General features: G+C 38.7%; 1 protein-coding gene across 5 annotated transcripts in view; it reads left to right on the top strand.

Moving 5' to 3' along the window:
• Positions 1-13,702, top strand: part of PTK2 (protein tyrosine kinase 2) — a 191,027-nt gene that overhangs the window by 13,879 nt on the left and 163,446 nt on the right. For all 5 annotated transcript variants that reach the window (XM_058833329.1, XM_058833324.1, XM_058833327.1 and 2 more), the window contains exon 2: positions 1,026-1,084. The gene's annotated coding sequence lies outside the window, so the exon portion shown is untranslated. The remainder of the gene's footprint in view (positions 1-1,025; positions 1,085-13,702) is intronic.

Genomic DNA, 13,702 nt, shown 5'->3' with positions numbered 1-13,702 from the left:
TTTTACTTTTCTCCCGTCACAGCCAGTTTTTTACAATTTAGATGAAAACTAAATGATAACTAAGATGAAACTGTGCAGAGATTATTTTAACTTTTTGTGTTACTTTATCCCATGAGATTTTTTGTGGAAATCTTTTGGTGGCCTTTATATGTGTGGAAAATTAAGTATCTAAGGTGAATGAAGTTTGGGAAACAGTTCATAGAAATCCAGTTTTAAGTGCATAATATATAAACTTGCTTTCTACTGGTACTGTCTTTGTCCCTATAGTATACTTTTTTTTTGAAAGGGAAAGAAGAAAAACAACTACCAAAGTAATAAACTCAACTCTCTATATTACTTGGTGCTGGAATTCTTTTAGATCAGTTGTTTTCTTTAAGAAACAAACCCACAACTTTCTGTGTATTAGGTGCATATTAAGCAATATCTATATAAATTTGTTACTTCAGCTGAGAACTGGCTCGGCTGCCCTGTGATGCACATACCCTGAGGAAATAAATGCTTTTCACTAGTTCCTCCCACACACTTTTTATTTTCCAGGGAAGCACTTTCTTCTAGATCTGGATGGTGCTAATGTTTTGAATCACTCATCATGGTTTTCAGCACTCACTTGTTTTTGCTATTAAACGTATATTATCAGTAATAAAGGTTCATTTTGTGATGCTTTAACCATCCTCCTCTTTCAAAATAACAAATCCATATAATGGGAAATTTTTAGTTTGCTTTCATGGGACCAACAGTATTTCAGGCAGCTTGTCTGTTTTGAGTTCAAATACAAGTCTCTGGCTTCTACAACCTTCTTCTGTGTTTTGCTTTAGGGTGGGATTTTTTTGTTCTTTTTCTAGGAACTTCCAGCTAAATAATCTGCACTTGTTAAATAGGATATGTACTGCAGCTGGTTCCTTAGGGAGGTTATCTTGTCTAAATAACATGAATATCAGTTAGTATTCTCTTAAGATTTTTGGATGTTTGACTACTTTGACATTAGTTAAGAAAATACCCTAATGAATTCTAAATATTTGTTTCAGATTTCATGTTTCATCCTGTATTGAGCATCTGCTGCTGAGAGCTGGAAAGTCTACTTAGGGTATGTACAACAACTAATGATTTCAATTTCACACTGAGTTTTATTCTGGGTAAATCAGGTCAAGACGAGATTTTGTTGTTGTTGTTCTTTCCTTGTAATTAATGTTGAAAATTCTGATTGTTAAACAGTGGGTGTTTGAACAGAATTTCTTGTTTGGTTTTTTTTTCCCTGAGCCTCCTGGAATTGGCTTTTCTCTGACAACCTGTTCATGGTCCTTCTATTCAGTCCAAAGGTACAGAGGTGGGCAGAACTGTGCAGCAATTAATTTATTGTACATGGGAGGAGTTTTCAAGGTGTTTTCTCACCTGCCAAAGCCACTTGGCTGAAAATTGTCAGACCAGTCCCATGTGCTGCCTTTTGGAGCAAAATACTAATAATACTCTATTCTTGTGTTCTGCTTTTCTGTAGTACAGAAGAAATGGGTCTTAAGAAAGCAAAATCTTTGCTGTAGGGGTGCTCAGCCTAATCTGAAGAATTTCAGCTCAAAGCAGGAGTAGAGAAATTACAGCCACACTATTCTTTATATTATAGGAATTAATTTCTGATGTGCATATTTTTGATTCCTTGTGACCCCCTTGTCTCCAGGGTGAATGGTTATATTTGAAAATTTCAGTTTTACTTCTCAGTGTAGTTGGTATTTCTGACTTCTGCCTTTACTGCTGCTCATACATATGGATGTTTGGAATATTCTTACATTCGAGTGTGGCTAGAATAACTTGTTGGATCCTTACTTTTTCTTTGTGGTTTGGTTTCTCCCCATTTCTATAATCTTCCCTGTGGCTGGTGGTTTGGGAGCCTGTATTAAAGTGTTTGGTTTTTTTTTTTTTTTTCCTATTACTTGGGCTTTGGCAGGTAACAAAATTCATCTTCTGCTACTCCAGGAGCACTTTTGAATCTAGGTTGTGGATGTGGTTGCCCTTATTTGAAACTTTGATATCGCCTGGTTTAGAGTCATTAATGTTCTTGCCTGGACTGTAATACACTTGAGAACAAAGGAGATGTGACTGCTTGCATTTCATGGAGCAGGCCCTTAATGGGACTTCAGGCTGTGATCTTGTATCCATGAGATATGTATTTTCATCTTCAGGAATCAGCAGAGGGTCACTTAATGTCTCCTGACCATCTAAGTTTTCAGGGATAGTTACTTTTATTCTTCAGTAGCTTACTTCTGGATCTCATCAGCCTTTCTTAAACTTAAGTTTTCAAGTTTATGGTGCATATTTGCTTCCCCTCTCCAATTTCTCCCTTCCCTTTTCTTGTATGGGATTATATTTGTTTATATCATGCAGTTATTTTTTTTCCAAGGAATTCCATCTACTCTTACCACTCCAAAGAAGTTTGAATGGCTTGAAAAATAGTAGTCTTCCGTTTTGTTACTTAAGTTGGAAAAAACCCAAAATATTTCAGTTGGAGCCAGTACTGATATTTTTATCAGCTAAAATCAAAACTTGTAGCCTTATGCCTCTTGTTAATTCTGAATTACGATTCGGATGGAAACCCAGACCCTTGGAAAATATTTCCTGAACATGGAAAACTAATAGTGTGGGAAATCCAGAAAACAGGGGCAGGGGTATGGGAACAAAACATTTTATCATATATAAAGGTCTGCAAATCAGATTTGTGATTTCAGAGGGTTTTTAATGCTTCCTTTAATTTTGTTTGACCTTTTGAAAGGAACAGCTCTGACTGTCGTGATGTCACAAGCAAAAAAGTGTGATTGTATGTGTTATGAACTGAAGCCATTTGCTCCCTGGAGTACATGGTTCCAATGAGTCATATCCTGGTAAAACCGTGACAACAAAGTATTTATTAGGTTGTTAGGTAAATATCTTGCAGTACCTGCCTAGATAAGACTTTATAGAAAACCAGCCCATTGAATAACAAGGCTGTGAAATACAACATGGAGTAAGAGGAAACAGTGAAAAATCTTAAATGTAGATTGCAAGTACTTCTGACTTGTCAGGTTTATATTGAGGTCTGTGATATTTTTTTATTTTTTTTATTTCTGGCTGGGGATTTGATAGGAGGAAGGGATTAGTGCTACTTGCTCTTTGAAAGTAGTATTGTATATGCAAATACTGCAATGTCAGTTCCAGTGGAAGTACTGCATCTCTTACTTATCCAGCTGCTTTATAAACTGTTACTTACTGTACTCATAGTGCAAAAAGTCAAGCTGTTACTTGTACCATGGTAGTCTTTTCATCGTGTGATCACATATTTTGTTCCACAGAATCATGACCTCTTTGCTCCCAGTACCCGTGTCTGTTGATGACAGTATTCAAGCCCTCCTCTTACAGGATGGAGTGTTCAAGTGTGCTGTGGTAGTGCTGCCTTCACCCATTCATTTTATGGTTTTATTAGTATTTGTACTGGATGGAGTCACTGAACTTAAGATGAAAGGTTTCAATTTTAGCTCTGACATGCCTGTTTTTGTTGTAGCATTTAAAATTTGCACTCAGAGCACATATCTCGATGATTTGAACAGCGCTGAAATCACTTGGCAGTTCTGTATTTAACTCATCAGATATCAAGGCCATAAAAGAAAAGCAGGAAACTTGACAAAATGACTCTGCTAACATCATCCAGAGTCCCTGAATGCCTGGGGGAAAGGAGGCTTGGGGGAACCTCATTGTTCTCTGCAATTCCCTGACAGAGGGCTGTAGGCAGGTGGTGATCGGGCTCTCCTTCCAGGAAACAAAGGATAGGACAAGAGGAAATGGCCTCCAGTTGCTCCAGGGGAGATTGATATTGGATATTAGGAAAAATGCCTTCACCAAAAGGTTGGTTAGGTATTGGAACAGGCTGACCAGGGAACTGTGTGAGTCCCCATCCCTGGAAATATTCAAAAGATACATAGATGTGACACTTGGTGATATGGTTTAGTGGTGGCCTTGGTAGTGCTGGGTTGATGCTTGGACTTAGTTGTCTTAGAGGTCTTTTCCAACCAAAATACTATTATGATTCTCAGATTGATGAGTGAAGAATACACAAATCATGTAACAGGAAGGGATTATGAGCAGAAGTTCTGTTTAGCTTTATGTTTCTGACTTATTCCTTCGGCCAGTGTTTGAGCATGGTATTGGTGCAGGCATTGTGTAGATAAAAATGGGTAATTTTACATGTACTTACTTTGTGATTTCAAACATGCTGGTCAGCCATTGACAGCAGGTGCTGCCAGCCCTTCCACCTAAGGAGCAGCTTCCAAAGGATGTTCTCTAGATCTCTACTGCAAGTGACTTCAGGTGCTTTCCAGCTTTTTACAGTTTTATTTCAGGTGGAATTAGACTAGTATTGGATGAGAAGTATTGTTGTGTCCAGAACAACACTTGTTTAAATACAGTATTGCAGATGGAGAAATTAATGTTCCTTTTTATCTCTTACAGTTAGAATTAGTTCCCTAGTGAAATATCAGAGATCTGGGTTCTTGTGTATTTTGGATGCTATGCATGTAATTTTGTTTTAATGCATTCGGGTCTTTTTTCTTGATATAGAATTTGTTTCAAAAGTTTTCAGTTGGCACTTTAAGGTGTAAAGGACAACTTGTAAAGAACAAGAAATGTTCTCAAGTGTAAAGCTAATTAATGGATGTTGCCCTTTGCCAGTAAGACCTATATGGTTATAGCTCCTCCTGGCTTCTGGAAGTGGAATTTTGCTGGGCTTCCTGACTGGTTTGTTATTCTGGACTTCAGGGTCATTGCAGGAAGATTTACTTTGCCACCAAGGTTATGATAAACTTCCGCTTCTTCCAGGCAGGCTGGGCTGGGCTCACACGTGTGCAAGTTCAGTACAGAACATCCTCTTCTCTCAGGCTGGGCCCTCCCAAGGGCTCTGTGCTCTGTCTGTGCTGACAGGCACCAGCAGGGTTTTCAAAGCAATGAGCTTGGATGTAAGGAACACAAACCACTCTGTGTGCTGCCTGATGCCTTTCTGAGCTCTGTCCTGGCCTTTACTTGGCATAGCAGATACTCCTCAGCCTGTCCCCAGAGCAACTGCTGTCTCTTACAGGGGACTAAGTGGGCTTGGGGAAATAAATTTCAGTGTTTGGGGTATTGTTCTGCATTGTCTTATTCCTTCCCTGGAGCTCAATAAAACTTCAGCATTTCTGGATTATCTTGGAATATGTTATCGAGATAGAATGAAGTAGAGTTTCAGTTTTCCCTCTGGAGGTGCTAAAGGTCTTCTGTATTCCAAACAAAGTATTTGTTTTGGTTGTTAGCCCTGTGGTAAATGTGAACAGAGAAACATCAAGCAGAAAACAGTGTGACTCTGTAAATAGTACTGCTTTGTAATGCAGCTTGGATAGGATTTGTAGCAGCACATTCTGATGATGCCAGGGGTAGCTATGAAGTGCTGCTGCTGCTCCCTTCCAGGCTGTTTAAATGGCAGATTTAAGTAATGATATTCTAGTTATTATTTGAGGTAAAGTTTGTAGGTCTGCTTCTTTGAGAACACTTAGCTTGCTCGGTGGTAATGTATAATTGGCCTTTGATACTGTGTCTTGGTTAATGGCTTAAGGTGTGCACTGGCTGTTGTTTACTGTTGGAAATGCACAAAAATGTTTAACACTGGCCTAAGAAAGTTTCTAAAAGCAGCAGGATATTCTAAATCTTTAAACAAGACCATTCTTATACAAAATGATCAATGATAATGTGCTCCTTACTGCTAGGTGGTAGATTTCTTAACTTTCCAGTATGTCCAGGTTTCAGATACTTATCTGAAAGAATTTTATTACTTTATTTGTATTATAAAGTATTAGAATTGGCTCCCTGTCAACCTTGCATGTCCAAATATACCTTGGTGTTGTAAGAAGAAAACCTGAAGAGAATTTTCTGCAAACATAGGAAGACCAAAATTTAAACCAGATGGATTCAGATCTTTTCAAGGCTTGAAAATTTCCATTTTTAACTTAAAACTGAGTGAAGCTTTCCAGACTTCCTGGTCTCTTTTATGGCAATGTTTGTTACTGGTGTAGCATCTCGAGTTGTAGCGTGGGGCAGGTTGTAAATTACTGTCCTTACAAGAGAAGGAACATTAGGGGATACAAATGTAGCGACCTGACATAAAATACTAGGGAAAAAAAAGAGGCCAGCTTGATAGGCAGCAGGACCAGCAATTGCCAGCCCAGGGGTTTCCAAGGTTAGTTTGTGTGTGCTGTGGTAAGGGAAGGATCTGGGTTATTTCCTGGCAGACATTCATGGAGAACTTCCTCTGGAGGGAAATGGGCTCAAGTGCACTTTCTGAAACCAGTTTTAATTAGCAGTGCCTGGGAGGCAGGGAATTTCACACCTGGTGTTTTAGCCTAGCCCTTATCAGCACCCTGCAAAGTGAAACCATTACTTGTCTCCCTCATGTTTGGTACACCCTATTCACAAGTACCAACATAATACTGGTTTGTAATTTATTTTCTCCCTTATCTTAGTGCTCCAGATAGAATCACAAAATACTCTGAGTCTGAAGAACCCAACAAGGATCATTGAGTCCAACGCTGAAGTGGATGGCCCATGTGGGGATCAAACCCACAACCTTGGTATTATCAGCATCAAACCATGACCAACTGAGCCAATAGTCTTTGTTCACTTTTGATTTACTAAACCCTCCCTGTTTTCTCTGGTATTATGGTCTTGCTTGTAATCTCATTTTGTTTATGCAGGGCTAGTTATTCTTTCCTAGTTTTAAAGCTGGTGGAAAATCATGATATGATGTTGGAAGCCTCTGATGTGACTCCTTCTCATGTGTTTCTAAGACACATCAGTTATATGTGAACACCCCCATGTAAAACCTTTTAGATCAGCTGGATTCCCCTTCATGCTTAGATGCCTGTAGATAATTTGGTTTGGTTATCTTCTGTTCCTTTGAGATGTTGCCTAAGTCTTCCTGATGCATCACAATTCCTTAGATGCCAGTTTCTTTTGTAGCTATTGAGTTTTTGACAGAATGCAGTGTTTTCATGTGCTTGAGTTTCCTGAAATCCATTTTCAAAAACAAGAACTAGCAGAAATAGTGGTTTATTTTTTATGCCTTTGTGTACTGCCCATGCATACTGCTGTCTTGAGTATGCACTAGGTGACTATGAGTAGTGATGCGATTTCTTTTATTTCTTTCTGACCAGTAGCTGTGTATCAGTACTCTCTTTTCCAAGCAAGAGGTAAAGCAGACAGCTTGAGTTCCTTGTCAAGAGTCCCAGACAAATGCAGCTTGGGCAGCATTTTTTATTGAGGAGGATGAAGAGTACACAAAGAGGCAATAAGAGTATAACTGCACCTGAAAGTGAATGCATTAAATGAGATGAAATCTGTACCAAGAGGGAGCCTTGATCACCTGGCAGGAGTTAATAGCTGTTCCAGGTGCCACTGAAATGCTGCCCTTTAACAACAAGTGGAAGGTTTATTGTTAGCAGTCCACTCCCAGCTGTGTTGTGGAAGGTGCAGTCTTTAAATTGCTAACCAGGTTTCCTATTAAAAAAAAAGGTCATTTCTTATTTTAGGATTTAGATTGTGCAGAGCAAAAGGGCACATGAAAAGTCACGGTTGTCAACAGGACTCCAAGTTTGGCATTCCAGGTTATTTTTGTATGTATTGTAAGCAGGTGGCTGTGTTGTCATTTCCCTGTTTCAGGATCAGTCTACTCAGCTGAACTTTCAGGAGAGGATGGTTGAAGCTTGGCAGAATTGTAGAGAGTTTTAGGTTCCAAAGGAATTGGGACAGCTGTAATCATGGAGCTCTTCCTTCAGCCTATTCCTTTATTCTGAATGATCTCTGTTAAGAGCAACATCCAAAAGGAGTGGTAGGCTTTTTCTAATATTAAAAATACATGAGTATTATACCTCCTTCTGTTTCTGGAAGTGTTTTTGTGTTTTTTTGCTAGTAGTAATATTCCTGGTAATCTAAACTGTCTTGTATCCTAGTTATTTTAAACAGAACAGTTCAGGCTGTATTCCTATGCCTTTAATGTGACTGATGCTGACTCTTATAAATCCCTCTACATATAAATTTGCATTGGACTCCTAATATGGTGAATAATTTACCTTAGAAGCCTCTGCATAATTATTTTTGGTTTGGAAAAAATCCCAAGCTAGCGGGATGTTAATTTGCACCTCCTTTTTGTGTGGTGTTAAGGGCTCTATGTGAATCCTTCTTTGATAACTTAAAAATATATCCTATGCCTAGGAAATTTTTTTTTATTCAATTTGAGCTTTATGCTTCTACTCTGTGCTAAATCCTAAACAGGAGTGGCCCTAAATTAAAGTGGTCAATGAACAGTGACTTCTGCATCTTTCTGGAACAGTTTTTTTGGTGACTTAGTTTTTAATTCAAGGCCTACTTTCTCCAGGAGATCTTGTAGTCATGTAAGTATTAAATGAAGAATAGAGCATTTGGTGTTGGTGGTGGAACCTGGTCTTATGTTTAGAGTGTTCCTCCTGATAAGGCCTGAAGAGAAGCCAAGCCAAAGCTTCCTGGAAGATTTTCTTTGTGGGGGGTGTCTGCATAAACATGTGGTGTGAAACTTTTACCAGCCACTCTTCAGCTTCTTGAAGGGAAGGGTTAAGTAAGAACTCAACAATAAATCCAGAGTTAGAGTGACATAAAAATCACTGAATCTTGATACTACTACAATGAATTAGGGTTTCTGGTGTTAATTTTGATAATGAACACTTAGCTTTGAAGACATAAGCTAATGCAGCTCTCTCCCACATAAAGGAGAAAGAATGGCATAAGGGAAACAGTAATTTTCATTGATGAATATCCTGATGGTCTCTGTATTCGTATATCCACACGTCCAGAGGATGCTGGTGCCATCCCTGCATTATCTGTATACCAAGACTGTGAGAAATAGGGGTCAGAAGATGCCAGATTAAAACTCCTGCTAAAGAATCGAAGACAATTTGTGATTGTTACATTCAGGGGAGCATTGCAGATTGAAAAAGTAGCTGAAATATTAATACACAGTTAATTTTTCTGTTGGCATCTAATGCTTTTCTGATGTAAGTTCTGTGTTTTCCTAGTTTTTAGTGGGCAAGGTGTGGAAGCACCGAGGTGCGGAAGGAGTGTTGCACTCAACTGAATGGCTCTACAAAGTCACTTGGTTCAGATTCCTCACCTGGTTTATATTTTTAAAGAAAACATTTAATTCCTTAATTTGCATCTGAACTGTGAAATATTTTTGTCAGAAGAAAACCTAGTTTCTCTGTTATTTTGGTGAGTTAGATGGAGTTGAAATTTGTTGCTTTAGTATGTACCTCTTTCTTCCTGATTTTTTGAAATAATTTTTAAAGATAAATGAGTGTGTGAACCTGTGGACATTTGAAAAGCATTTTGTAGGAAGGACACAAAGTTTAGCCTCAGGGCTAAAATTTTTCTAGTTAATTCTAGAGGATTACAGAAACTGAACAAAAGGCTGGTTGCTTTTGGGGTGGTAGTGCTATTATTTTTCTCAGGCTTGTTAAGTGGCAGCAATGTAGAATTTCTGCAAATTGGCGCAATTCACATAATCCTGGTTTTCATGTTTTCAAGCATCCGTATTTTCTGTGTAGCTGATCTGATGGCTAATTGAGGTCACACACAGTCTGTTCAGGAAACCCTGGTAACATTGCGTTTTCTTATTTTACAGTTCTCTCATATCATTTAAATTGCCTAAAGTGAGTTTTGAAGCAAAGACATGTCTTGATCTGCCCACTGTATCTCAGATTTCTGAAAAATGCAGAAATTTGAAGGAGGGGTGGAGTCAGGGATGTGAAAGCCCAAGGACAAGAAAACCTCTCCAGTACTATGATATTCCTTGTGGTAGAAAGAGAAATATGCAGGAAAAATAGGTCTTGGATGATGCAAATAATGATACACATGAACCATTTGTAACTTAAATGGGTTGGTTGTTCACAAATTTTTGTTAAAATCAGGAGGCTTTAAAAGAAATTATATTGAAATATTCATCTCTAATTGCTGAGGCTGTTGGTAGTGCATGTTGGTATTTAATTTTGTGGTTTCTAATATATACTTTGTACATGGCTTCTGATACATTTTTAACTCCTACACTGACTGCAAATTAAATATTGATTTGTGCATTGCTAGGTTTTGAGCTTCAAAGCATTTCTGAGTTGTGGTTAATTGATCTACAACTCCAAACTAATACATGGAGGTTCAGAACCAAGGCATCAGAATTATAAATTACTGTATGTTCTACATACATGGTTCATGTATTTAACCAGTTTCACAAACTTAATATTAACTAGGTTTGTTGTGCAATTTGTTCTTTGAAATGCCTGTAAATATGAAGGGAAAATAAGGATAGAACAGAATAGAAACAAGCTACTGCTGGCAAAATTTCTAATGCAAGAGTAATTTTAATTGCATGTAAAATATTTGAAAATTCTGCACTCTAACCATTGACACTGTCCCTGTCATGTCATTCAGTTTCCCAAAAGCCCTAAAAGACCTCAATTTTTCTGGAGTGTTCAGTCACAAATATCAGTATTTAGGCATTAATCAGAGCTGCAAATCCAGCCCAGCAGTGTTCCCCAAATAGGCTTCAGCTCACTTAGTTTCACAACTTAATACACAGGAATGAAATAAATTTCATCATCTGTCATGTTTTTCTTGAATGAGAGGATTTTGTCCCTAAAAATAAATTTCTGTGGTTGTTGTCTGAGGCCATATGAGTTGTTTTTAATATTTTATACTGCTTAAAAGTATTTGGATTTGTGTTCGTTTGGTTTGTAATAATGCTATAGTTGGCCAGAGGATGATAGATGTAGCTCCATCCAGAAGCAGTTTCTAAGGAGACAGAGGTATCCATTCATGATCTATATGAAAGGGAGCATCGTTGAAAGTGTTTTGTAGAAAAAAGTCTGTATTTGTTTATCCCCACTGCAAAACCTAACATATTTGCATTTTGAATGGCTGTGGTTTTAAGGTTTGGAATAGAGGCCAAGGAGACAATGGGGAGTCAAATTCTCTGGAACTTTAAGTCTTGGAAGAATAAAATCAGTCCTTCGTTTCTCAGTGTACTTGGTATTTTTGTTCTTTGAGGAAGATACGGAGGAGTTGGAATTTATAATATTAGTATTAACTTCTTCAAAAGCCAGACTTTTCAGAAATAGTCACTCTGGATGTGGGACACTTCAGGAAGGTGAGACTCAGTTGTCTTTGCATTCAAGTGCTTTGGCAAGAGCTTTTGGCTTGAGTCTGACAAAGTCACTGCCCAGTCTCAAAGCTGTACTTTGTGATTTTTTGGAACAGTGTCTAATTAATTTGTAGACTTCAAATTTTAGAGCTGTAGGTAATTCCCAAACCTGTTGACATTGTCTAGTGTCTACAGACAGATGTGACAATGTCTTCATTAGAAAAGTCTGTGTGTAAACAGAAATCCTAAAATCCTTTTTGGTTTTGCTTTTTCTGAGGTGAATTAAATTAGTGTTAGCTAGTATGTTGTAGTCATGCATCACTGGGTTAAACCTTACAGTGTCTGTTCTCTGTCAGAGGTAGTTTAGGCCAGATGATTCCCTTGTTCCTAGAAACTCCCTTGGACAGGATGAAACACTGCAAGTCACCATCCCTGACATCTCTTTATGGTTGTGTTATTAATGACAATTGTCTGTTGTTTCCTCAGTTTCCGAAATAAAAAGGCTTGTTCTGCTTGCCATCTCTCTGTTATCCTCTTCCCCATATATTTTTTGGCCATGAACTGGTACCTACCAAACTCTGCAAGAGGCAGAAGCTTCAAACCACAGCTGAACGGAGCTGCTGATTTCAGCCTGCCGACAGCAGCATTCACACCCACGATCATGGAATCATTTAGGTTGGAAAAGACCTCTGAGATTATGAGTTGCAGAGGTCTTTTCCAACTTTGATGACTCTGTGATTTTCCCTTGGATGTCCCCCAAACCTGGGACACTTGGAACTTTGAACCATCCAGAGCACTGTGAAGGAGAGGGTTGGGGGGGGGTTCAGGTGAGTTTCAGAACTGTGCTGTTTTTGGGATAAAGGGTCCATGGTGATACTGGTGGTGCCTTCTCCTTGCTCAGGGGTGTTCTGAACGCTACCATGGTGTTGAATATAAGGCTGTGTGGTAAATAATGCTTTCTTAATCTACTTAGAAAGGTTTCTCAAATTTGAGTTTGGCATTTCTTAACAATGTATTGAATTTTTTTAATATTTTAAGAAGGTAAAATTGTGTTGGTGGTAAGGCCCTGGCAGAGGTTGCTCAGAGAAGTTGTGGCTGCCCCATTCCTGCAAGTGTTCAAGGCCAGGTTGGATGGAGCTTGGAGCAGTGTGGTCTAGGGAAAGGTGTCCCTGCCTCTGCTGAATTTAGGTGACCTTTAAAGGTCTCTTCCAGCCCAAACCAGTCTGTGATTCCAGCCTTGCTGGGTTACTGGGGAATGCTTTAGGCATCTGTTACATGTAATCCAGCCAGATCTGCTCCAGGCACCTGAGGAGTTCAGAGGTCAGAGTTTGCCAGTTTACCCCAAATTCTTCTAGAGGATTTGTGTGGTTTTTCTCTTGGCTGTGAAGACACACTTCATAGGTTTCCTTTGGGCCTCTTGACTTTCGTTATTCTGTGATTCAGAGTCCCCAGAATTGGGGAAAAGGGAGATAAACGGATTTAGTTAAATTGTGGTGATGTGGCAGCAGAGTTAACATCCCTGTGGCTTCAGTGAAAATAATTCTTTTTGGTTCTTTGAGCTTCCTGTGGTTTGCTCTGAGCTCTCAGTGTCCTGTTATTAAGAACTTATGTATTTCTTCTGTGGGGCTGCAGCAGACAAATACAAGTAGAAATTATTCCAGCTCTAATTCTGTGTCAAGTTGTTTGCATATGCAGCCTGGAATTCCTTTGTACTGTCACAAATGCTTAGTTTGCAGGATGACGAAATAAATATTAACTGAACCAGAGCTGACACTGGCATAAGTACACACTGCAGTTCTCTGACTTGATCTGTTTCTTCATATCAATGAAAAGAGATGCGTTCAGAAGTTCCTGAAATATTGGCATCCTTGGGCAGTACCTGCCTGATTTTGTGCTAGAATTATTTTAATGTATTCAAGCAAATTTAAGTTTGCGTCCACTCTGAACCTGATTAGATCTTGAAGGGCTTGAAAATGAGTCTCTTTAATAATTATTGGAAATTTGGATAAGGTTTTTAAGTTGGACATTTTCTTTGTCATTTATGCCTCAAGCTTGAACTCACAGGGTGAGTCTTATGATATGTCCAGGAGCAGTTTGTAGAGGGAGGACTGGGGAACTGGAGACCTTGATGAACTGAATGTTTTTTCAATATTTTAATTTAAAAATCTTAATAAGCATTGCATATGTATTCTGCCCATTATGAGAGGCAGAAGATACAGTTACAATGTATGCTAAATAATTTAGTGTGCTCAGGGTACCTGACACTTCATACATGATAAATTGAAAAGTAGATTACAGAGTAATTAAAAAATGTTCACTTTCTTCACGTTACTGAGGTTAGAAGTGCATGAAACAACTGTCAGTTCCGCTCTGGATCATCATTGTGACCAAGTTCAGTTCTTTGTTCTCACTCTGGTGGGATTCAGTGGCATCTGACTCTGTCCAAGTTGGATCAGAAGCAGAGAAACCTGGATAGGTTTCTTTGTGCTCATCTTCTCTGTT

Source organism: Poecile atricapillus, chromosome 2 (genome assembly GCF_030490865.1).
Source record: "Poecile atricapillus isolate bPoeAtr1 chromosome 2, bPoeAtr1.hap1, whole genome shotgun sequence".
In the NCBI taxonomy this organism is placed as follows: domain Eukaryota; kingdom Metazoa; phylum Chordata; class Aves; order Passeriformes; family Paridae; genus Poecile; species Poecile atricapillus.
Note: the sequence above shows the minus strand (reverse complement) of the source record. Positions and strands in the feature narration are given on the sequence as shown.